Source organism: Mobula birostris, chromosome 13, assembly GCF_030028105.1.
Source record: "Mobula birostris isolate sMobBir1 chromosome 13, sMobBir1.hap1, whole genome shotgun sequence".
NCBI lineage: Eukaryota > Metazoa > Chordata > Chondrichthyes > Myliobatiformes > Myliobatidae > Mobula > Mobula birostris.
Window position 1 is genome coordinate 77,612,213 of NC_092382.1, and position 23,830 is coordinate 77,636,042.

Below are 23,830 nucleotides of genomic sequence, written 5' to 3' on the forward strand. Positions count from 1 at the left end.
TGTGCAAAGCGCTCAATACTCTGCGCTATTGAGCAATGACCCGAGGCACCTCCTCCCCACCCTGCTCTGCAATACAGCAATAAGAACAAGTCATTACCCACCGTTCCTCTTCGCTTTCAATGACAATTATTGCATTTATGTGACATATACGGTTACATGCATTAACAATTTCCTGTGGGGTGCTGGTCAGGGCGCGACATGTAACAGGTAACTGAACTATGTTGCTTATATACAGCAAGGAATTCAAACAGCAAACACGAGGAAATCTGTAGATGTTGGAATTTCGAGCAACACACATAAAAGTTGCTGGTGAACGCAGCAGGCCAGGCAGCATCTCTAGGAAGAGGTACAGTCGACGTTTCAGGCCGAGACCCTTCGTCAGGACTAACTGAAGGAAGAGTTAGTAAGAGATTTGAAAGTGGGAGGGGGAGGGGGAGATCCAAAATGATAGGAGAAGACAGGAGGGGGAGGGATGGAGCCAAGAGCTGGTCACGTGATTGGTAAAGGGATATGAGAGGATCATGGGACAGGAGGCCCAGGGAGAAAGGAAAGGGGGAGGGTGAAGCCATTGGGCGAAGGGTATAGTGAGAGGGATAGAGGGAGAAAAAAGGAGAGGGAGAAAAAGAATACACACACACACACACACGTGTGTGTGTATTTTTCTCTCTCTCCTTTTTCTCCCTCGCCCTCCTGTCTTCTCCTATCATTTTGGATCTCCCCCTTCCCCTCCCACGAGGTTGTGCTCCAGCTCACGAACTGAATTCAACGGCGCCTTTAAGATTTCTCACCCTGTCTCTCTCGTCCTTTCTCATCACCTCAGATTACAAGTTAATTGAAAGTGACTGAACAACGTGCCGATACACTTATAGACAACAGGACGCGTTACAAGCCGGAGTTACTTGTGAGATGATACCAGCTGTAGAGTAATGAATCACGGCCAATCGTCACACTGAATCCACACTAACACCAGACACACCATCATACTGATATCTCACTGATGATCATGTTCCAATCTAATCCGTCGGATCGCAACCAGACAAAGACATGAAAGGCCAGTTATACGACCGATTGTGAAGGAAATTTATATTGGGAACAACAACCTTCAGGCAAATAGACCAAATCAAAGGTCGCAGTGGAGGGATCGCATTGCAGCTAGAGGGATCTGACCATTGCAAACGGAATCTCAGCATGTCAGTAGAATCGGGGGAGGTGTCCTCTCTTTCACAGAGGCTTAGTGAACACAGGACATGTGAGAATTATTTTATAATTCTGTCCTGAAATAGTGGAGCTTCATGTTGGGAGAGAGGGATAGAGATATCATCATCTCGATACCATTTCTGGCCATTGAGGCCACGATTAATATCTCTTTTGTTCGCGTGGGCCTGAAACAACTCGCCGTAGTAAGTAAACATTGAGCTTAATCGACAGCACAGCGAACCAAGGCGAGGTGCAATTACAGCGTTTCTGAGGCATGGCTTCAGGAAAGGTCGGGTTCGTTGTTTCACTGCTTGGTTAATTGAATTGAGAAGACAGGAATGTGTTGGGCTTGTGATGTCCTGATTCAACAAAGAAATCGCCTGTTCAGGCACGTTCAACAAAGGGAAGTGAGGCTACGCGTGTTGAGCGAGAGAAGCAAACAGGGAGAATGTTTGCAGCCCCGCGGGCACATGCCTTTTAGTGAATAAGGTCAAAGGTGCATCGCTTCGAAGTTAAATGCAAGTAATAAACAGGGTGCTCAGCTTGAAAAACGCGCAGTCACCTGGGTGTTGCAAGCATTAAAATCACAAGTGCTCTAGGTGAGGCTGGAACTCCCAGCCTCGGCATTTCTCCGCCGTGTACTGCCATATAAGTACCGCGCGCTAACCGATTGCGCCACTAGAGCCCAGCGCTGCAAACACTTGGTTGTAAATATCTGGAAAGGAAAACTGGAAGAAATTCCAATATCATGGAGCAAACAGCACAGAAATATACGTGAAAAGGCCGTTCGGCCCACAGTGTATTGCCGTGGCATCTAAACAGCAAATCAAAGATACTCAAACTCTAATCCCTCCTTCCTACCATGTCCATATCCCTCGATCTTCCTGACATCCATGTGGATATCGAGTAATCAAATGTGCGCATCAACTACCGCCTATAAATTTGCTGATGATGCAAACATTGTAGGTAGAATCTCAGATGGAGAAGAGAGGGCCTACGGGACTGAGATATGCCAACTAGCGGAGTGGTGTCGCAGCAACAACCTGGCACTGAACATCAACAAGACGAAAGAGCTGAGTGTGGACTTCAGGAAGGGTAAGACGAAGGAACACATTCCAATGCTCATAGAGGGATCAGAAGTGGAGACAGTGAGCAGTTTCAGGTTCCTGGGTGTCAAGATCTCTGAGGACTTATCCTGGTCACCACATATCGATGCAGTTCTAAAGAAGGCAAGAAAACGTCAGTACTTCATCGGGAGTTTGAAGAGATTTGGTATGTCAACCAATGCACTGAAAAGCTTCTATAGATGTACATTGGGAAGCATTCTGACAGGCTGCATCGCTGTCTGGTATGGGGAGTGGGGCTACTGCACAGAACCGAAAGAAGCTGCAGAGGTTTGTAAAATTTGTTCCTCTCCATCGTGGATACTAGCCTACGAAGTACCCAGGACATCTTCAAGGAGAAGTACCTCAGAAAGCGTCCACTATTAAGGACCTCCAGTACCCAGGACATGCCTCCTCCCATCCTCAATGCATGGCATCTGGTATTAGTTACTTCAACCCTGGGAAACCGACACACCCTGTCTACTCTAACTCTTCACCTCATAATCTTCTAAACCTCTACTAGATCTCCCCTCAGCTCCCGGTGCTCCAGAGAAAACAAACCATGTTAATCCAACCTTCCATAAACACACATACCCTTTAAACCCGGCAGCATCCAGGTAAACCTCCTCTTCAACCTCTTCAAAGCCTGAACTTCCTTCCTACAGTAGGGTGACGAGAATTGTATGCAATACTCCAGAAATAGCCTAATCAGAGTTTTATAAATTTACAACATAACCCCTTCACTTTTGAACTTAAGGCTTCGACTAATAAGAGCAAGTTTTATCTTATAAAAGCAAGGTTGATCGATGAACCTCCTTATCGATCTTCGCTTTCAGCGCAAGCGGGTATAACTTAAGGTTAAATGAACATTTATTATCAAATTATACAAATCTTCTTCTAATTCGGTTGGAAATGAAACCAAGAGGGAAACAAAAGGCGGCAGGATCATCAACGCACATATCCCCCACCGCAGACGGAGATTAAAGTCCTGATACCAGTGGATTCAGCATTAATCGGGAACTCGGGATCAACCGCGTAGACAAGTATTCCGTAGATTGAGCAGCCAGACTCAGTGTGTTTATTGTTACAATGTTTCTCGTTGTGAACAATGAAAGTACAGTAGCCTCGGCCGACAAATGTCCAATTAAATCGTCGCGTCATTGCATTACGTCAGAATGGAACAAAGAAAGTCAACACATTACGGGACAAACTCTGAAACCTACACTTCCACCGAACCTGTGTCCATCGTGTTAGATGCAGCTGATATAGAAACATGGAAACATAGAAAATAGGTGCAGGAGTCGGCCATTCGGCCCTTCGAGCCTGCACCGCCATTCAGTACGATCATGGCTGATCGTTCAACTCAGACCCCTGTACCTGCCTTCTCTCCGTGCCCCCGAACCCTTTAGCCACAAGGGCCTTATCTAAGTCCCTCTTACATATAGCCAATGAACTGTTTCCTGTGGCAGAGAATTCCACAGATTCACTAGTCTCTGTGTGAAGAAGTTTTTCCTCATCTCGTTCCTAAAAGGCTTCCACTTTATCCTCAAACTGTGACCCCTCATTCTGGACTTCCCCAACATCGGCAACAATCTTCCTACATCTAGCCTATCCAATCCCTTTAGAATTTTAAACGTTTCAATAAGATCCCCTCTCAATCATCTAAATTCATAGCGTATAAGCCTAGCCGGTCCAGTCTTTCATCATATGAAACTCCTGCCATCCCAGGAATCAATCTGGTGAACCTTCTTTGTTGTTGTTGTTGTTCGTCCTTCGTAGTCGGAGATGACCATGGCTTCAAAGTCAAATGGGAGATTGGTGGCTGTGGGTCCGGAGGTGACTGATGAGGCCAATCCGGGCCCTGAAGGCTCGCCCACATGTGGGACACAAGTGGGTGGGTGCTGTCGTGGCAGTGGATGCTGCTCGGGCCTTGCTCACAGCACGCTTTCGTTGCGCCTGATGGTGCGCCTGACTTCAGCTGCACGGGCTCCTGTGGTGATCTTGCTGCGCCAAGCTGGACGGTGGAGGGCAAGCGTCTCCCACGTGTTGATGTCGACACCCAGGCCTTTGAGGGACGCTTTGAGGCAGTCTTTGTAACGTTTCTTCTGCCCCCCGACTGAGCGCTTGCCCTGACACAGTTCTCCGTACAGCAGCTGCTTAGGCAATCGGCTGTCTGGCATTCTGACCACATGTCCAGCCCACCTGGCTTGGGCTTTCAGCAGGAGGGTGTAGACGCTGCAGAGCCCAGCTCGTTCCAGGATTTCCGTGTCGGGGACTTTGTCCTGCCACCTGATGTGGAGGAGTCTGCGGAGACAGCCCAGGTGAAAGTGGGTGAGCTGTTTGGCGTGTCTGCTGTAGGCAGTCCCGGTCTCGCTGGCGTAAAGGAGGGTGGTAAGGACCACTGCACAGTGGACCTTCAGCTTGGTGGTAAGGCTGAGTCCTCTCCGCTCCCAGACGTTCTCACGGAGTCTCCCAAAGGCGGCGCTGGCTTTGGCAATCATGTTGTTGATCTCAGCGTCTATGTTCACTGCGCGAGAGAGTATGCTGCCCAGGTAGGTGAAGTTGTCGACTGCCTGGAGGTTCTGGCCCTTCACCGTGATGCGCGGCTCCTAGTATGGCTTTTCTGGGGCAGGCTGGTACATAACTTCGGTCTTTTTGGTGCTGATAGTGAGACCGAAGTTGTCGCAGGCTTGTGAGAAGTAGTCCGTTTCACGCTGCATCTCCTGATCTGTGCTGGCGTTGAGTACGCAGTCATCAGCAAACAAGAAGTCTCCGATGACAGTCTCTTGCACCTTTGTAACTGCCTGCAGGCGCCTAAGGTTGAACAACCTCCCGTCAGTCCTGTACCAGACGTGGATTCCTTCTTCGTAGTTACAGAAGGCATCTGTCAGCATGGCAGAGCATACCATACTGAACAGAGTCGGGGCAAGAACGCAGCCTTGTTTGACGCTATTTGTCACTGGGAAGGTTCCGACTCGTCGCCGTCATCCAGAACTTTCACCATCATACCGTCGTGGAACTGCCGGACGATTGTGATGAACTTGCTGGGGCAGCCAAACTTCTCTATGATCTTCCACAAGCCTTCTCTGCTGACCGCATCGAAAGCCTTGGTTAGATCGACAAAGGTCACGAAGAGGTCGCTGTGTTGCTCCTGGCATTTTTCCTGGAGTTGACGCGCAGCAAAAATCATGTCCACGGTCCCACGTTCAGCACGGAAGCCGCACTGGCTTTCTGGGAGCATACCTCGCTCAAGATGTTGGAGAACGCGGTTGAGCAGGACGCGGGCCAGAACTTCCCCGCAATGGACAAGAGGGAGATGCCTCGTTGGTTGTCGCAAGACTGGCCGTTGCCTTTCCTCTTGTAAATGTGGACTATGCTGGCATCTTTCAGCTGTTGCGGGACCTGTCCCTTTTTCCACATGGACTGGAAGAGAACAGTCAGCTTTTGCATCATGACAGGGCCTCCTGCTTTGTATAACTCAGCAGGGATTATATCGGGTCCTGGCACTTTGCCACAAGAGAGTTGCTTCACTGCCTTCCTGACTTCATCTACTGTGGGGAAAGTGTCGAGGTTCTTGTTGATCTCTACCTGGGGCAGGCGGGCAATGGCCTCGTCGTTGATGTCGGCAGGGCGGTTAAGGACGTTGTTAAAGTGCTCAGCCCACCGATCCAGAATCTGCTTCTTCTCTGTCAGCAGCTGCGTCTCATCTGCGTTGAGGAGAGGTGAGGAGCCGGATACAGCCTTAAGCGCATCGTAGAAGCGCTTTACTCGTGGCTGTCTGCATAGCCCTGGATTTCATCGGCCTTCTTGCTGAACCAGCTGTCTTGCATCTCGCGAAGTTTTTTTCTGCACCTTTCTTCTTGCGTTGGTAAAGGCATCTTCCTTGGCTAGCGACGTGGGGTCTTTCTGATGCGCTCTGTAATGTTGATGTTTCTCCGTTAGTAGTGCCTGTATTTCTTCATCATTCTCATCAAACCAGTCTTGGTGAATACAGGTTCTTCTGGAGCGGTCGCAGCAGCGCTGAACGACGAGAAGCAGGCGTGGGATTTGCCATCAATTCTAACCTCGCCCGTAAACTCACCAAGCACCCAGAGAGCATCAACGACCGCCTGATGACACTTCAGCTCCCACTTGCAAACAAGAAGCGTGCTACGCTGATTAGTGCCTACGCTCCCACCATGACCAACCCAGATGACATTAAAGACAAGTTCTATGAAGAACTCGACGCCCTCATCTCAGCAATCCCACAGTCAGAGAAGCTCATCGTTCTCGGGGACTTCAATGCCAGAGTAGGGACAGACTACCAAACCTGGGAAGGGATCATTGGAAGACACGGCACTGGCAAGTGTAACAACAACGGCCTTCTGCTCCTCAAGACATGTGCCACACACGACCTTGTCATCACCAACACCCTGTTCCACCTACCCACCCGCAAGAAGACGTCATGGATGCACCCACGCTCGAAGCACTGGCATCTGATTGACTGCATCATCACCAGGAAGAGGGACAGGATGGGTGTCAGAGTGACGAGAGCCATGTGTGGTGCCGACTGCTGGACCGATCACCGCCTCATTGTGTCCAAGTTCAGGCTTCGCATTCTGCCCATGAGAAGACCCCAAGGGCAGAAGATTGCAAAGAGGCTGAATGTCTCCAAGCTGAAAAGCAGTAGGGTTGCAGAAGAACTCGTCGATGACCTTGAAGGCAGACTGCCAGACACACCACAGGATGACGGGACCAGCGTTGAGGAACAGTGGACGGCCTTCAGAGACGCTGTCTGCACCACCGCCTTCGAACACCTGGGACCAGCAACCTGAAGAAAGCAAAGTAAGTCTCCATTAATTCCCACGTGGCAGACCAAATGCAAAGATTACTCGCATTGGCAGTCTTAAGACACAAAATGATTCCCAGAGACACAGGACCTACTTTTTACTATCGCGTGACCCTCAGAGCGTTATATTCGGGTTACCTTACTTCATAATTTCCATTTGCGCTCACCCTGCCGCCCCCCCCCGCCCCATCTATCCCTCTTGCTGACAACTCCCCCTACCTGTCACTTTTCCAGCTGGTTTTCACTGCTTTCCATGCGTGTTTTTTTTTTTTTTTCTGTTGGGAACTTCAATACATGGACCGTGTGCAATCAATTTCAGATCATCACGTAATCTGCTCACGGGTAGTGTAGCCGAGTGGTTTCTGTCTCCAGTCTTTAAAGTGAAGGTGTTTCGAATCACAACACAGCCACGGCTCGAATGTCCCCCTGTGCTTTTTCGAGAAGCTGTCGTTGGGCGGATGGTCGCAACCGACATTCACCAACCTACAATTGTAACAGAAATCTCTCATACCTCTGATGATCCCGTACATCGATTCTCCTTCCACCCCAGCGCAGTAAAACAGTGGCTAAGATTGTGTCACTAAATTGAATGTAGATTGTTTTTTACAAGTGGAGTCCTCATGTTGTAATTAATTTTGGAAAGAACTGACCATCCACTCTCCAAACAGACTGGCCGGAGCTCTCATCATTGAAGCCAATCTGTTCTTTACATAGGTTAACCCAGCGTAAAAGAACAGGTCGAGGAGAGAATCTCTCTGTCCACCAAAGTCCGCCCCTCATTGAAACATGCGATAGAAACACCATTACAGTTTCTCCACGTTGCTAAAATTACCTCTGCATTGAACGGAGTCACGTCCACGTTTCACTCACGTAATAAATATGTGCACTGATCTGCCAGCGTAAATTAAAACAATATACTGTCCATAATCCCGATAAAACCCCGCATGGATTTGTTCCTGCTGTACATGACATTAAATCAAAGGTGGAGTCACGGCCAATATGCAAGCTATCAGTTACCCAGTGAAACCGCGCCACATGCGATGTACCCAGCATAGGCGCCGCGCCGCAAATGCTCGGAGGACAGTATCGAACTCCACCTTCCAGCACCCTGACATGGGGTTAAACTGGAGGAATTATCCATGTCATTGCGGCTGTCGTTACAATACAAGGTGAGCGCACGGAATGAAAACTGAAAGGTCCGGAAATGGGCAATTCCTTGGTTACTTTTCACACTAAACTATTGAAACCTGCAGTTGAGACGATTCCATTCTGGAACAGAATTATAAATCAGTTCTTCCATGTCCAGTGTAATCCGATTTCTGACTTGCTTTACCAAGCTGCTGTTAAAGAATGGAGCCCTCCACCAAATCTACTGACACGCCGATTATCAGATCCTTCAGGCTCTCTGTGACCTACGACCTCTGATGTGACCGACTCAGCACTGCTGTAAAATGCTCACATTCCCGCTCTCCTGTCACACGGGGCTCGCTTCCTGATGGTTATTGTGATTAATATAATTTTCCATCCAAAAGAGGTTGTTTGATTATCCGCAGATGAGTGGGTCTGGTTCAGATACGACGGAACAGATTGGAAAATGAAGATTAAGATGGAATTAATGAAACATTAGTGTGATCGTGTGTTTAATAATAGCTCGCTTGTGCACTAGGCGGGGCTAAAGACATTGGTTTCTGACTCTACAGATACTATTTCCTCTTGTTTTCACTATTTCCGTTGTCTATGAATTATTTCCTTCCATTAACGTTCTGGCGAGAGTGACGAGAACGGAAGATTGGCGAAGACTAGCGAAGAACTAATCTATAGCGAGAAATGTCAAAATTACAGCTGAATTATCCTTGAGAGGCGGGGAGCCACCATGTGTTGACTGAAGGACACTGCAGCGGCCGATACGTTTTTTGTTGCAACACACATAAAAGTTGCTGGTGAACGCAGCAGGCCAGGCAGCATCTCTAGGAAGAGGTACGGTCGGGTGTTGTTGGATGTTGCGCCCTGACCAAAACATCACAGCAAATTCGTCGTGATTTTAATAAATATGCCCTATAAAGTTGGCCCTTGTTCCTGAAGTGGGAACGAAGAGTGGGCAAAATTTCTTTTTTTTATTGCTTGCGGGCAGAAAAAAATTGTCCTTAAGAGCAGGATGAATAAATAGACAGTCGGAGGTGCAGGGTGTCTGGTCAATGCTCAAAAGCGTAGAACATTGAGCTCCTGGCAGCGTTTCTGTGGTGTAGTGGTTATCACGTTCGCTTTACACGCGAAAGGTCTCCAGTTCAATCCTGGATAGAAACACCCTTTAGGCTCCAGGATTTAGGAGGCACGTGATCTCAAAGATCCCGGGAACTTTTACGTTCGTATTTACATTTATTATCATGGGTATACCCCTGCGGGAAATTGAAAAGGGATGCTCAAAAATCTCGTGCATAATCTACAGAGTAACGGAATTGGGAACCGTTTTGTTTCGAGACAAGATGATGATGCGAGATCGTATATCGGTATAGAGTTATAGTCACTATATTTTAATATGTCGGTCTTGCTGAGTATTGATGCAACATGTAACTACTTACGGAATATCCCACGCGTGCATGCAGATGAGTAATTAACCAGTGATGTTTTTTCTTTCCTTCGTCGTTAACGTCACGAATAAGTTTATATTTCGGTATACACTTTGCCCTGTGACTCAACACATAGCTCCCGATGTTCCCTCGGCACCCTGTTACCTCTATTACATTATTAAAACATAAGGGTCAGTTATCCTCATCAAACCGGCCACTGTTACGTACATTATTCAATGCCTTGATGGCGGACTTACCACTGATGTTCCAATCTGCCCACAGTCGATATGAAATATGTATCACTGAAGTTGCAGAAATGTCAGTCAAAATGTATCCGGAGGTATCAGCAGAATGGAAGGGAGAAAACATAAAACTGTACATCGGAAGTAAAGAGACAGATGGGTGGGGAAATCGCGGTTTAATCGGTGCCGCCCACAGTATTCATGCGCTGTATGGAAATTCCTTCAGTTTGTGTTTTACTTGTAGATTCCTCGCCTGCGTGGCCGCGGTTGATGCATTTCACTTACTCGGTCCGGACGTTGTGCCGCTCTTCTGCTGTCTCCGGAATCGGATGACGAGAACATACTCCGCTCGATCTGTCTTTGATATCAGTTCGGTACACTCGAGTATTAATCGACACCGCGCTGTGTTTAAACGTTTCTGACGCGTGTTCTGCAGGAAGGTTTGAAAATCACCTGCTTCGGGATCTGTGCGCTCAACTCCCAGTTCAGAATTTCCGCATGCACCTCCATCCGCCCTTCATCGTTGCGAAGAGACGGAGGCTGAATGGGGAAACTGATAAACATCGGAACTTATAGTGACACTCACACATTTTCCCCTGTAGGCGCATTTGTACTGATCGTTCAAGGAACAGCAGACTTTGGAACAGTTCAGGAGAACTGGAAAATTGGAAATGTCTCTCCACTCTTTAAAGGGAGAGAAACAAAAGACAAGAAATTTTATTCCCATTCCCATTCCCATTCCCATTCTGAACACATCTTAATTCCACGTCCCATTCCCATTCTGATATGTCTATCGACGCCCTCCTCTACTGTCAAGATGAAGCCACACTCAGGTTGGAGGAACAACACCTTATATTCTGTCCGGGAAGCCTCCAACCTAATGGCATGAACATTGACTACTCTAACTTCCGCTAATACTCTATCTCCCCCTCTAACCCCATCCGTTATTTATTTTTATACACACATTCTTTCTCTCACTCTCCTTTTTATCCCTCTGTCCCCCCTCACTGTACTCCTTGCCCATCCTCTGTTTCCCCCACCCCCCTTTTCTTTCTGCCTAGGCCACCTGTCCCATTATCCTCTCATATCTCTTTTGCCAATCACCTGTCCAGCTCCTGGCTCCATCCCTCCCCCTCCTGTCTTCTCCTATCATTTTGGATCTCCCTCTCCCCCTCCCACTTTCAAATGTCTTACTAGCTCTTCCTTCAGTTAGTCCTGACGAAGGGTCTCGGCCTGAGATGCTGCCTGGCCTCTTCCTAGAGATGCTGCCTGGCCTGCTGCGTTCACCAGCAACTTTTATCTGTGTTACAGGAAATGTTAGGCCCGTTAGTCTTCTTCCGTGTTTAGGACGATATTGTCCATTATTAAGGATGAAGTTTCGGGGCACTTCGAGGCACATATTAAAATAGGGCAAAGTCAGCATGGTGTTCCTCAGGGGAAATTTAGCCTGACAAATCTGTTGGAATTCCTCGAGGAAATAACAGACAGGATAAATGGAGAAGGGTCAGTGGATGTTGCTGGCCTAGAAAATCAGAAGGAATGTCACAGGGTGCAACTCTTGAGGTTTCTTAACAAGAGGAGAGCCGATGGTCTTACGGGAGTTATACTAGCATGGATCGAAGATTGGCTGAATGGCCGGAGGCAGCGAGTGGAATTAAATGGAGCGTTTTTCTTGTCGGCTGCCGGTGACCAGTTGGTGCTTGGACCACTTATTTTCACGTTATATGTCAATAATCTGAATAAGGGGATTGATAGTTTTCTGGCCAGTTTGCAAACGGTATAAATATAGGTTGATGGTTATGTTGTGTGAGTATTGATCAGCAGGACCTTGGCAGAAGGAACTGAACTGATTAGGAGAGAGATGTAAAATTATATTGGGAAGTGTATGGTCATTCACTTAGGCAGAAGCTATAAAGGCGTGGTCTATTTTCTAAACGGCGAGCATGTTCAGAAAACAGATGTGTAGAAGGAAGCGGGAGACCTGGTACAGGATTCCCGAAAGATCAACTTGCAGGTTGGCTCAGTATTAACGAAGGGAAATGCAGTGACAGTTTACATTTCGAGAGAACTGGAAAAGGAGAACAAGGATGTAATGCTGAGTCTTTGTAAGGCATTGGTCAGACCGCAGTTGGAATCTATTGAGCAGCGTGTGTTCCTTAACCAAAAGCGGGTGTGCTGGCATTGGAAAGGGCCCAGGAGACATTCGCCAGAATGATCCTGGGAATTACAAGGCGAAATATGCAGAGCGTTTAATGACTTTGGGACTATACTTGCTGTAGTTTCGGAGAATGACGCGGGTATCCCATTGAAACTTATCGAATAATGAAAGGCCTGGAGATAGTGGACATGGAGAGGATGCTTCTTGTCGTGGAGAAGTCTAAGAATAGAGGGAACCAGCCCAGAATATAAGGAAGTCATTTTCGAACTGGGGCAAGGAGAGATTTCTGTAGCCTGATGGTTGTGAATTTGTGGAATTTATTGCTACAGATAGCTGTGGAAGCCACGTCATTCGATATATTAACAGTTTCATGATCAGTAAGGGGGTCACATATGACGAGGAGAAGGCAGGAGAATAGGGTTGAAAGGGATAGTATATCAGCCATGCTGGAACGGCAGAGCAGACCCGATGGGCGGAATGGCCTAATTCCTCTCCAAATGACCAAATTTGGAGACAAATTCCAATTGTGAACATTATTTTTCATGACTCACAAAGCAAACTATCTGGCAAATATTGGAGACTTGGAAGCTTTAAAGTACAGTAATAGTTGAACAGATGGCCCCTCACATAAAGAGGTCACGACGAGGATGGGATTCGAACCCACGCGTGCAAAGCACAATGGATTAGCAGTCCATCGCCTTAACCTCTCGGCCACCTCGTCTGTTCTTCTGTCTCTTGTGTTACAAAATTCTGAATTTCTTCACAGCACTTAGAAACTCCTCTTATGTTCGAAATATTTGTTTTCAGATACCATTTCTATTTACTTTGCCTGTGATGCTTACCAGAATTTCTGGATATTGGGAAGAAAGACTTAGTGGGATAGGTGCTAACCATAGGGAAAAACAGAACTAGCTATTACTGGCATTTCAGACGCCACCGCCGTGCTATGCCAAATTGATCGATTCCGTGTGCTGTAGCTCTAAGAAATAGTGTGTTTTGGGTAGTGCAGTGAGATAAAATTATATCGAATTTAGTAAACGTCTAGTAACTTGTTTATCAAATTGTTTGATTTCAAGAAACACATATTATCGTAAATTATCATCTGGCTCCAAAACAATAGCGTTTCGTGTATTGGCAATTATGAGAACCCGATAGCTATTAAATTACAGAAACGCTGAAGAGCACTTAGCTCTGTCTGCGGCAGCAGATCTGAATATCCCAACCTTAACCGACACAATGCATGGCTGCTCGGTTCTGGTATATGCATATGATATATAAAAAGAAATCACGCCCGATGATGTTTTGAATGAACTGGACCATTTTGCTGATTCCACTCCCAGAATTTAGGGCCGCCTGAAAAGTCAGAGGCGCGTGCCTTTAAGGATGGCTTTTTATGTAAGAGAAACAGAGATACAGAATATTAAATCCTTGTAAATGAAAGTCGCAAAATGTAGTGATATGAACAACATTGGCCGAACTTTCATCTGGACGTGTGTAGCAGCATTGGGCCGGTACCGAATTTAAACGAGAGCCGATGGTGGTACGGCCTGGGGGAAGTATCTGAGGGTGAGACCCTCTTAGTGGAAGCTCCAAATACCACGAAGGAGGGGAGTTGACCGCTGAAGACACCTCGGTGAGAGAGAGGTCGCGGCGACTGGCCCCTGCAGCCGTGAAGGACGTGTGTGTGGATTATAGGACTCTGACAAGGCGCACTGTCATTGACCTGAATACGGGTCTGATGGCCGAAGACGCGATGGTCTGTCTGAATGGTGCGATGTGGTTTAATGTGCTGGATCTGAGGAGTGGATGTTGCCAGATCCCGATGAGTGAGGCCAATGAGGAGAAGACGGCAGTTATAGGTCCCCTAGGATTCTTTCAGTCCGAAAAGATGCCACAGGGCATATCCGGAGCCCTTGCAACCTTCCCGCGGGGGACGGGGGATGTGGACCTGTTTGGAGTTTTGGTGTATTTGGATGATCTGCTAGCATTGGGATTCACCATGGAAAGCTATGAATTGAGGCGAGTGAGGGATCCCGGGAGACTAGGGATAAACTAAGTAAAACTTTCTTTGGACGAATGCCAGCTCTGGAGAAGGACGCAGATCCTGAGTGTTTGGCTGAGAGAGGAGATTTGTACCGCTGAACTGAACGCTCAGAAATGCAGAATGGAGACTGAGTGCTGCAATTTTGGGACAACCATTGAAGGATTGGAGTCCATGCTCATCAAAGTGGAGACGGGGAAACGGTATTCCGAGCCGAAACTGCGGTCATTACTGATGAATTAATCCAAAGAGACGCTGCAATGACCAACCTTCGAAAGGATCAGCAGAAGCTCAAGAAATCGACCCAGAACAGATTGGAAGAAGCTGGTGGTGTAATTGCGTCCCAGATAGAGATGGACACGGAGCGTGGGTCAGAACTGCTGCGACTGCGGGTGGAGGTCGAGGAGTCAAAGAGTCAGAGGACATCTCGATTGCCGGAGGTTGAAGAGGCCGCAGTGGCAGCCCAGGCTAAGTGCTTCCGTTTGGAGAGCATCAAACAGCATTTACCAATCGAGGAAATGGGGAAGAATATGGATTCGAAGGATGGTGTGCTGGTTGTGTGGTACATACTAGGTGAGAGTAAGCGTTCGACACGGACTAGAATGGTCGAGATGGACTGGTTCCGTGCTGTAATTGTTATATGGTTAAATGGTTATAGAAGGAGGTGGGACCATGAGGGAGGTGGTAGGCAGCAGGGGGAGGGGGCAGAGTAAAACTTGGATAGGGGAAAGGCGGGGGCGGGAATTTCCGGAAGTTGGGGAATTCAATATTCATACCAAGGGGCTGGAGACTACCCAGACGGTATATGAGGTGTTGCTCCTCCAACCTGAGTTTAGCCTCATCATGGCAGTAGAGGTGGCCATGTATGGACATATCCGAATGGGAATGTGAAGCAAAGTTGAAGTGGGTGGCAACCAGGAGATCCTGTCTATTGTGCTCGACAAAGCAGTCCCCCAATCTGCATCGGGTTTCACCGATGTAGAGGAGGCCGCATCGGGAGCACTGGATGCAATAGATGACCTCTCATGGTATTTTTTAATTCAAATCAGCCCTGTGTTAAATGTTTAACCATCACAGTGACTGAAGTCAGCTGCAGGTTCATGAGGGACTGTTACTGTCAGATTCTGCAGTTCTTGCGGCTGCTCATCGCACCCAGGACTGAACCCTGGTCACTGAGTATTGGAGGAGTCTGTTCTGCTGATGTTAGCCTTAAACCAGACTGATGTTTAATATTGTGGATCTGTGAAAGATAAATCAGTTCTGTATCAAATCCCGTGTCTCAGGTACTTACTGTATCTACCACACTCACAATGTACACTAGAGAGGCCAGTCGGCCCATCTGGTCCCTGTCCAGGTTTCTGTTCCATATCAGTATATGAAAATCTATCCCTGCCGTTCCCCTCTCACTCTCCCTGTGATGACAGGTTGCAACTAGTTACTACTCCGTGGGATAGGAGATTTTCTTTGAATTTCATGGAATCATAGAAATCTACAGCACATTACAGACCCGTTGGCCCACAATGTTTTGTCGACCATGTAACTTACTCTAGAAACTGTCTAGAATTACCCTACTGCATAACCCTCTATTTTCCTAACCTCCATGTATCTATCTAAGAATCTCTTAAAAGACCCTATTGTGTCCACCTCTACCACCATCGCTGGCTGTGCTTTCCACACACACACCACTCTTTGTGTAAAAACTTAGCTCTGACATCTCCTCTGTACCTACTTCCAAGCAGCTTAAACCTATGCCCCTCGTGTTAGCCATTTCAGCCCTGGGAAAAGCCTCTGGCTATCCACACGACCAATGCCTCTCATCATCCTATACACCTGCATGAATTTCCTGCATGATTGTCTCCAGGCTGAATAAGACGATGAACTCACTGTGGTTTTGATGTTCTTTAGAGCTCTGAACTGAGGTGGTTAAACTCCTCCTTCCCCGCTTTTTTCAACGTTTTCTATCATTTTCACTCATTTCCAAAGGACTGTGCCATAGACAGCTGGGTTGTTGCAATGCACCTCTAAAGTCTGACAGCAGACTAGCGAGTGAATCTTCGATGGAGCAGAGGCAGAAACCAAAGAGTTGCCAACCTGAGTCAGGGCTTTGGGGCTCCAGAAAGAGATGGGGTCTAGAGTTTATGAGGAGGAGGAGGAAGAAGAGGAATCAGACCAGCAGGATGTGGCTACAGAAACATTTGGATGCTGATTGATTTTTAAAAAGGTGGTTAATGTCTGCAAAATACTGGAGAAAATCAACAGATGAGGCCGCAAATGTGGAGAGGAATAAATAGATAACGATTAGGCCGAGCCCCTTCGGCATGGCTAGACTGTGTACTCCTCTGCTTAGTTGCTGCCCGAACTGCAGAGTTCATCCAGAATAGTATGTGTGTGTGTGTGTGTGTGTGTGTGTGTGTGTGTGTGTCTACATTTCCAGCAACAGCAGAATCTCTTGTGTTTTATATCTGCATTTTGTAAGAGGATTGTACCTTGGCTCCTGACACGCGAAATGCCTGTTGATATTGCGTATATTATTTATGGAAGCTGCTTTCTGCGTGAAAACAGCTGCTGAGTTTTCTACACACAAAACACAGTGAGGCATGGACATGGAACCGGTGCCTGCAGAAACCTAAAGTCAGCGTGATCACCCAGAAAGCGGTGCCTTAAAAATAACGCCCGCGCTGCAGCACCGATTAAATGCGCAGGCGTCAGGGTTGTTGACTTTCCCGAATATTACGCATGCGCGCAGTACACAAAAGGCCGCGGAACGATCAGCTACAGGTAAGGGCATATTCCGGGCGGGGGGTTTCGACTCTGACTGAGGGGCAATTGCTCCTGCCACCGTGGCCCGCAATCCCGGGGCAGTCCTGTTCTCTTCCCTCTCTCTCTCTCTCTCAGCCCCACCATCCGTACACGGGCCCCGGGGAGCTTCCGGCTGATGAGGGAGCGGGAACCGATGGATCTTTCAGACAGAGCTGAGCTCCAGCTGTCTAAATACAAGGATTAGGAACTCGGGGAAAGGGAACAAAATCTTTTAGATCAGTAGCTGAGAAAATCTCCTTTGTTCTACCTTCAACCACAAACAAAAGAAACTCTGCAAATGCTGGAAATCCAAGCAACACACATAAAATAGGTAAAATAGAACTATTTTCCATAGATGCTGCCTGGCCTGCTGAGTTCCTCCAGCATTTTGTGTGTGTTGCTTGTTCTACCTCCTCTTGTTCTGGACGTTTCTACCCGTGGGAACATATTTTGACCCATTCTGTCCGGTTACATAATGATATCAAACACCTTTGTCCTGGGCAACATGTAGCTTTCACATAACAAACGTGCCAGACTCCAATGAGACAGACTGCTGCCCTTCCCTTCATATTCATTGGCATTGCCATCAATGAGTTCACCACCATCAGTCACCTGGGGGAGGGTTCAGGAGAGATATTTATGTACAATACAGAAAATGGTATTACCTGTGTGTATTGTGGCAATGCAAAAGTTGCTGGAGAATTTGCAAGTGGGAAGAAGTGAGTGATATTGGGAAATCTGACTTTTTAAAGTATCATTTTACGAGCAAATCAGATATGGACAGTGTGCAAAATTTCTGTTGAGAAGATCCTTCATTACCCGCTACAGGCCTGCTACATAGGTTGTGTGAGAGTGCAGATGAACATGATCAAACCTAGGGGAGATCAAAGTTCTTATTGATTGTGATTTGCTAACTGTTAAAATCAATACCTCTCTATATAAAATTCAGTGTGCACATTTTTGTTACTGTTAAAAATTGCACAGCGCAAGATATTTGCACACACTTGTCATTACAAATTTGAGGGGGCATTGGTGGAAAGGTGGGGAGACCTCCAGTGTCCCTGACACCATCACCTACAAGATGTGTATCCAGCTACACTTTAAGGAGTTGGAACTCAAAATGGATGAATTCCAGATCATCTGGGAGTCAGAAGGGATGATAGATATAACATGAAGAGAGGTGAGTTACACCCAAGGTGCAGGACACAGGAAACTGGGTGAGAGTCAGGAAGGGGAATGAGGTTAAATAGCCATCGCAGAGTGCTCTTGTTGCCATCCCTCACAACAGCAGATGGACCACTTTAGAAACTTGTTGGGCAGTGGGGGGGGGGGGGGAATTACCTTGCAGAGGAAAGTCAGAGTGGTGATAGGGGATTAGTTAGTTTGGGAAATAAAACTAGCAGAGGTCTAATATCCTAGTGGTAAGGCTTGCTATTGCTAGTGTGGGGGTGGGAGTGTTGGTTAAAGTAAAGTTGCAGGGGGGTGGGGGGCGGGAGCCAGAATGACAGAACAGATAGTGGAGAGGGTGAATTGAATTGAATTGACTTTATTACATACATCCTTCATATACATGAGGAGTAGAAATCTTTACGTTACATCTCCGTTTAAATGTGCAATGTGTAATTTATAGTAACTTATAACAAATAGTTTGTACATAGGACAGTCTATATAACATAGAAATACAGTTCTATCAGTATGAATTAATCAGTCTGATGTCCTGCTGGAAGAAGCTGTCCCGGAGCCTGTTGATCCTGGCATTTACGCTGTGGTACCGTTTCCCAGATGATAGCAGCTAGAACAGTTGGTGGCTGTTTCTGTAAATGTCCTGTCAGTGGAAAGTTCACATCTGCAGATTCGCTGTGCTGTCCGCACCACTCTCTGCAGAGTCCTGCCATTAAGGGAAGTACAGTTCCAAACCAGGCAGTGATGCAGCCAATTAGATTGCTCTCAATATTGCCCCTATAGAGTGTTCTTAGGATTTGGTGGCCCATAACAAACTTCTTCAACTGTCTGAGGTGAAAGAGGCGCTGTTGTGCCTTTTCCACCACACAGCCGGTATGTACAGACCACATTAAATCCTCGTTGATGTTTATGCCGAGGAACTCAAAGCTGTTCACCCTCTCAACCCCAGATCCATTGGTGTCAACGGGGGTTAACCTGTCTCCATTCCTCCTGTTGTCCACAATCAGCTCCTTTGTTTTTCTGACATTGAGGGAGAGGTTGTTTCCTGGACACCAGACAGATTTGTTCAGACCTAAGATGAAGTCAGCAATCAGAAGGTTGAGCATGGTGCGATGAATGTGCTGAGCTGTGTATATCACAATGCAAGAAGCATTGTAGGAAAGCCAGATGAGCCCAGGGCATGGAATTATGATATTGTAGGCATCACTGGGAGCTGGTTGCACCCAACAGTCTGAGGGATTCAGAGGAACAAATTTGTAGAGAGTTCACAGACTATACCAAGAAACAAAAGTTGATATTGTAAGTGATTATAACTTCCCATATGTAGCCCCCTGGTAAACCTCAGCTCGCTCAACTCGCTTTCATCTAGGGGAAGCAGCCTTCGGCCCCGCCAAACTGGGTAATCAAGTTTGTGTGGATGCTGTGGCCAGTTAGAAGATTAGGTTTTGTACCTTCAAATTAATCACGGACATGGACACGTGACCGGGCTCTTCTTGTAGCGTATGGTGCGCTGTCTTCTCCAGCATCTCCGCCTCCACATTCAAGGATCAGTGACATTCCCGCAAAATAACAGACAATACAGCATATGCCATTAAATGATTACAATTTATAGATATTACTGGAACTATGTAATTAATAGAGATAAAATATAAAAGGAAATAAAAGGCGCCAAACTTATCAAAGTTCACTTTGTGCACAACAGTTGGATCTCAAGTAACGGGGTCTTCTTTCCACCATTCAATCCCCTCCGACCACCTCGACCCGCCGCCTGGGACCAACCACAGTGGTCGACCAGACGCTCCACACGAGTATGTCTTCGTCTCCTCTCCTCGCTGAAGACCCTGGGCCTTGGACTCTGGCTCGTGGTCCATCCTATCAGCCAGCCCACAGCATCGTGTCCACTGTCTCTGTCCCCATCGTGCCTTCTGCGCCAAAGCCCGCGCATCACACTAGCTTACAGACACACAAGGAAAAATAACGTCTATCCCAATTGGTTAGCAACTGAATACTACTCTCTTTGTAACCCAAACAAGCAGCTAGAGAGAAAACTTTCTCAGCAGTTAACATAACAAAGAAGCCATTTTGGTTACCGTACACAGTAACATAAAAGAAGAAACCCCTTACACATATATTGACTGGGACTCCCATACTGTAAAAGGACTAGTTGTCAAATGTGCCTTAATTAGTATGTAAAATTTCCGATGTTGAAGTGTGCAGTAAGCTATTAGAAAATGGTCCAGGGCTGGTGACTGAAATTAGTGTACGGGAACACGTTATGTCTAGTGATCATAATGCCATGCGATTCCAAGTAAATACGGAAAAAACAGAGGTATGGACCACGGGTTGAGATTCTAAATTGGAGAAAGTCAATTTTTAAGGTATTTGCAAGGATTTGACAAGTGTGGATAGGGACAGGCTGTTTTCTGGCAAAGGAGTACGTGGTAAGTTGGAGTTCTTCAGAAGTGAAATTTTGAGGGTGTAGAGTTTGTATGTGCCTGTCAAAATAAAAGTTGAATTGTAACTAGTGCAGGGAACCTTGGTTTTCAAGAGATATTGAAGCCCCAGTTATTTTGTTCCTGTAAATGCCTCAGGCTGTTGGGTGCTACCAAAACACATTAATGACTACAATATCATATTTCCACACCCTGAGCTCATCTTTCTTTAGTTGTCTTCTGTTGGTTTCTAAAAGCTTCTCAATCTTTTTTGCTCATTATCTGCACTCTCTTTGTTTTTTATGTTGACTTTGGCTTCTCACTTCAGCCATGGTTGTGTCCTCCTGCCTTTCTAATGCTTCCACTTTTTTGGGATGTGTCTATCACTCAGCTCCCGAATTGCTCACAGAAACTCCAGCCATTGCTGCTCTGTTGTCATTCCTACCAGTTTCCCTTCCAATCAAGTTTGGCCAGCTTCTGTGTCACAGAAACATGGAGAAAGTCAGTGCAGAAACATGCCCACTCTGGACGATCAGAATGGTAATTTATATGAGGAGACAAAATAGATGGGGGAGATTTTACATAGTATTTTTGCATCTGTATTTGCTCAGGGGATGGACACAGAGTCTATAGAAGTGAGGCAAAGTGGCATCACCTTCGTGGACCCTGTACAGATTACAGAGGTGGAGGTGTTTGCTTTCTTAAGGCCAATAAGCGTGGATAAATCACCAGGGCCTGACAAGTTGTTCCCTGGGACCCTGCGGAAGACAAGTGCAGAAATTGTTGGGGCCCAAGCAGAGATACTTAAATCATCCTTAGTGACAGGTGAGACACTGGGGGATTGGAGGACAGCCAATGTTGTTCTGCTATTCAAGAAAGGCTCTAAAAATAAATAGGAAATTCTACATTGGTGAGCTTGACATCAGTTGTGAGGAAGTTATTAGAAAGTATGTGCAGGAAATCAATATATATTTGGATACATGTGGACTGATTAAGGATAGGCAGCATGGCTTTGTGCATGGTAGGTCATGTCTAACCAATCTTATAGAGTCTCTCGAGGAAGTTATCGGGAAAGTGGATGAAGACAATGCAGTGGATGTTGTCTACATGGATTTTAGCAAGGCACTTGACAAAGTCACATATGGGAGGTTGGTCAAGAAGGTTCAGTCACTCAGCATTCAAGATGAGATGGTAAATTGGATGAGACATTGGCTTTGGGAGAAGCCAAAGTTGTGGTAGCAGGTGGTTGCCTCTGTGACTGGAGGCCTGTGACTAGTGGTGTGCCACAGGGATCGGTGCTGGATCTGTTGTTGTTTGTCATCTATATCAGTAATCTGGATGATAGTGTGGTTAACTGGATCAGCAAATTTGTGGATGACACCAAGATTGGGGTGTAGTGGGCAGTGAGGAAGACTATCATGGCTTGCAGTGTGATTTGGACCAGCTGGGAAATAGTTTGAGAAATGGAAAATGTAATTTAATGCAGACTAGTGTGAACCGTTGCATGTTGGTAGGAACAAGGTCTTACACAGTGACTGGTCGGGCACTGAGGAATGCTGCAGAAGGAAGGGATCTGGGAATACAGGTCCATAATTCACTGAAAGTGATGCCCCATTTAGATAGGGATGGAGAGAAAGATTTTGGCACATTGGCCTTCGTAAGCCAAAGTACTGAGTACAGGAGATGGATGTTATGTTGACATTGTACAAGACATTGGTGAGGCCTAATCTGGAGTATTGTGTACAGTTTTGGTCACCTACCTACAGGAAAGATGAAAAAGAGGTTGAAAGAGTCCAGAGAAAATTCATAAGGATGTTGCTAGGTCTGGAGGACTTGGGTTATAAGGAAAGATTGAACAGGCTAGGTGTTTATTCCTTGGAATGTAAAAGATTGAGGAGAGACTTGATGGAGGTGTACCACAATTATGAGGGGTAAAGATAGGGTAAATGCAAGCTGGCCTTCTCCACTGAGATGGGGTGGGACAACAACAAGAGGCCATGGGTTAAGGGTGAAAGGTGAAATATTGAGGGGAACATGACTGGAAACTTCTTCACACAGAAGGTCATCCGGGTGTGGAATGAGCAGACAGCACAAGTGGTGAACGTGACCTCAATTTCAACATTTAAGAGGTTTGTGTAGGTACCTGGATGGTAGGGATATGGGAGTAGAAAGCTTAAATAGTTCAGCACAAACTAGATGGGCCGAAGGGTCTTGTTCTGTGTTGTACTTTTCTATGACTGTAACAAGAACCATAAATAATATTAATATTCACTCTAATTCCTTTTAACAGACCGACCGTTCATCTCAGCAGCAAATTTTTATATGGCGTTAAAACTGTGGCACTTTAATCTAACAGTGCATAAAAGAAAGTCCCAGCTGCAGGTCAACAAAGGCTATTTGTGTGAGAGTGCTTCAGTCACTGTGGAACGAGACACCCATGTAGCTCAGTGGGAAGAGGGAATAATACCAATGGAGAGACTCAAACTGAGGCAAAGCACAGATTGGAGATGGCAGAAATGCCCCATTCTTATAGAGACAGGAAAAGCATCAGAGAGATTGATTCCAGTTAACATTTAATCCTAGATACCAGCACTGTGCCAGTTCGAAGATGATTTCTCTCTCCAGCTTGGGTTGAAGCTCACTGTAACAGTGTGATGTCAGATCACACCTTGCTGACTAAAGTGATCTCATCTGAAATGTTGTCCTTCAGCCATTGATGGATTTTGTAAATGTTTTCACAGGTTAAAAACGACAAGGAATTTATCTACAGGAATCTCGAACACAACACGCCAGTTTTTCTGACTCTGTCCAGATATTTAAGAATTGGAGCAAGGGATTCACTCGATCTTCCTTCCTGCTCAGACTGGGCAGGGATTCAGTCAATCATCTGACCGACTGGCATGGCCGTCAATCTACACAGGGGAGAGGCTGTTCACCTGCTCAGACTGTGGGAATGGATTCACTCGGTCACCTCAACTGAAGGTACATCAGCAAGTTTACACTGGGCAAGACCATTCACCTGTTCTGTGGGTGAGAAGGGATTCAGTTGGTCTTCCCACCTGTAAGCACACCAGTCAGTTCACATTGGGCAGAGGCTGATCATCTGCTGAATTTGTGGGGAAGGATTCACTCGGTCAGCTGACCTAATGGCTGACCAGCGAGTTCACACCAGGGAGCGGCCATTCACCTGCTCAGACTGTGGGAAGGGATTCCATCAGTCAACCACCCTACTGGTACACAAGTCAGTTCACACTGGGGAGAGGCCGTTCACCTGCTCAGAC

At 46.6% G+C, this 23,830-nt stretch overlaps 2 non-coding genes across 2 annotated transcripts; one reads left to right on the forward strand and one right to left on the reverse strand.

The window, feature by feature from the left end:
* The first annotated feature begins 9,359 nt into the window (after positions 1-9,359).
* trnav-uac (transfer RNA valine (anticodon UAC)) lies at positions 9,360-9,432 on the forward strand. The gene has a single exon. It is a non-coding gene; the product is annotated as a tRNA-Val (tRNA).
* A 3,302-nt stretch (positions 9,433-12,734) lies between these two features.
* trnas-gcu (transfer RNA serine (anticodon GCU)) lies at positions 12,735-12,816 on the reverse strand. The gene has a single exon. It is a non-coding gene; the product is annotated as a tRNA-Ser (tRNA).
* Positions 12,817-23,830: the final 11,014 nt, after the last annotated feature.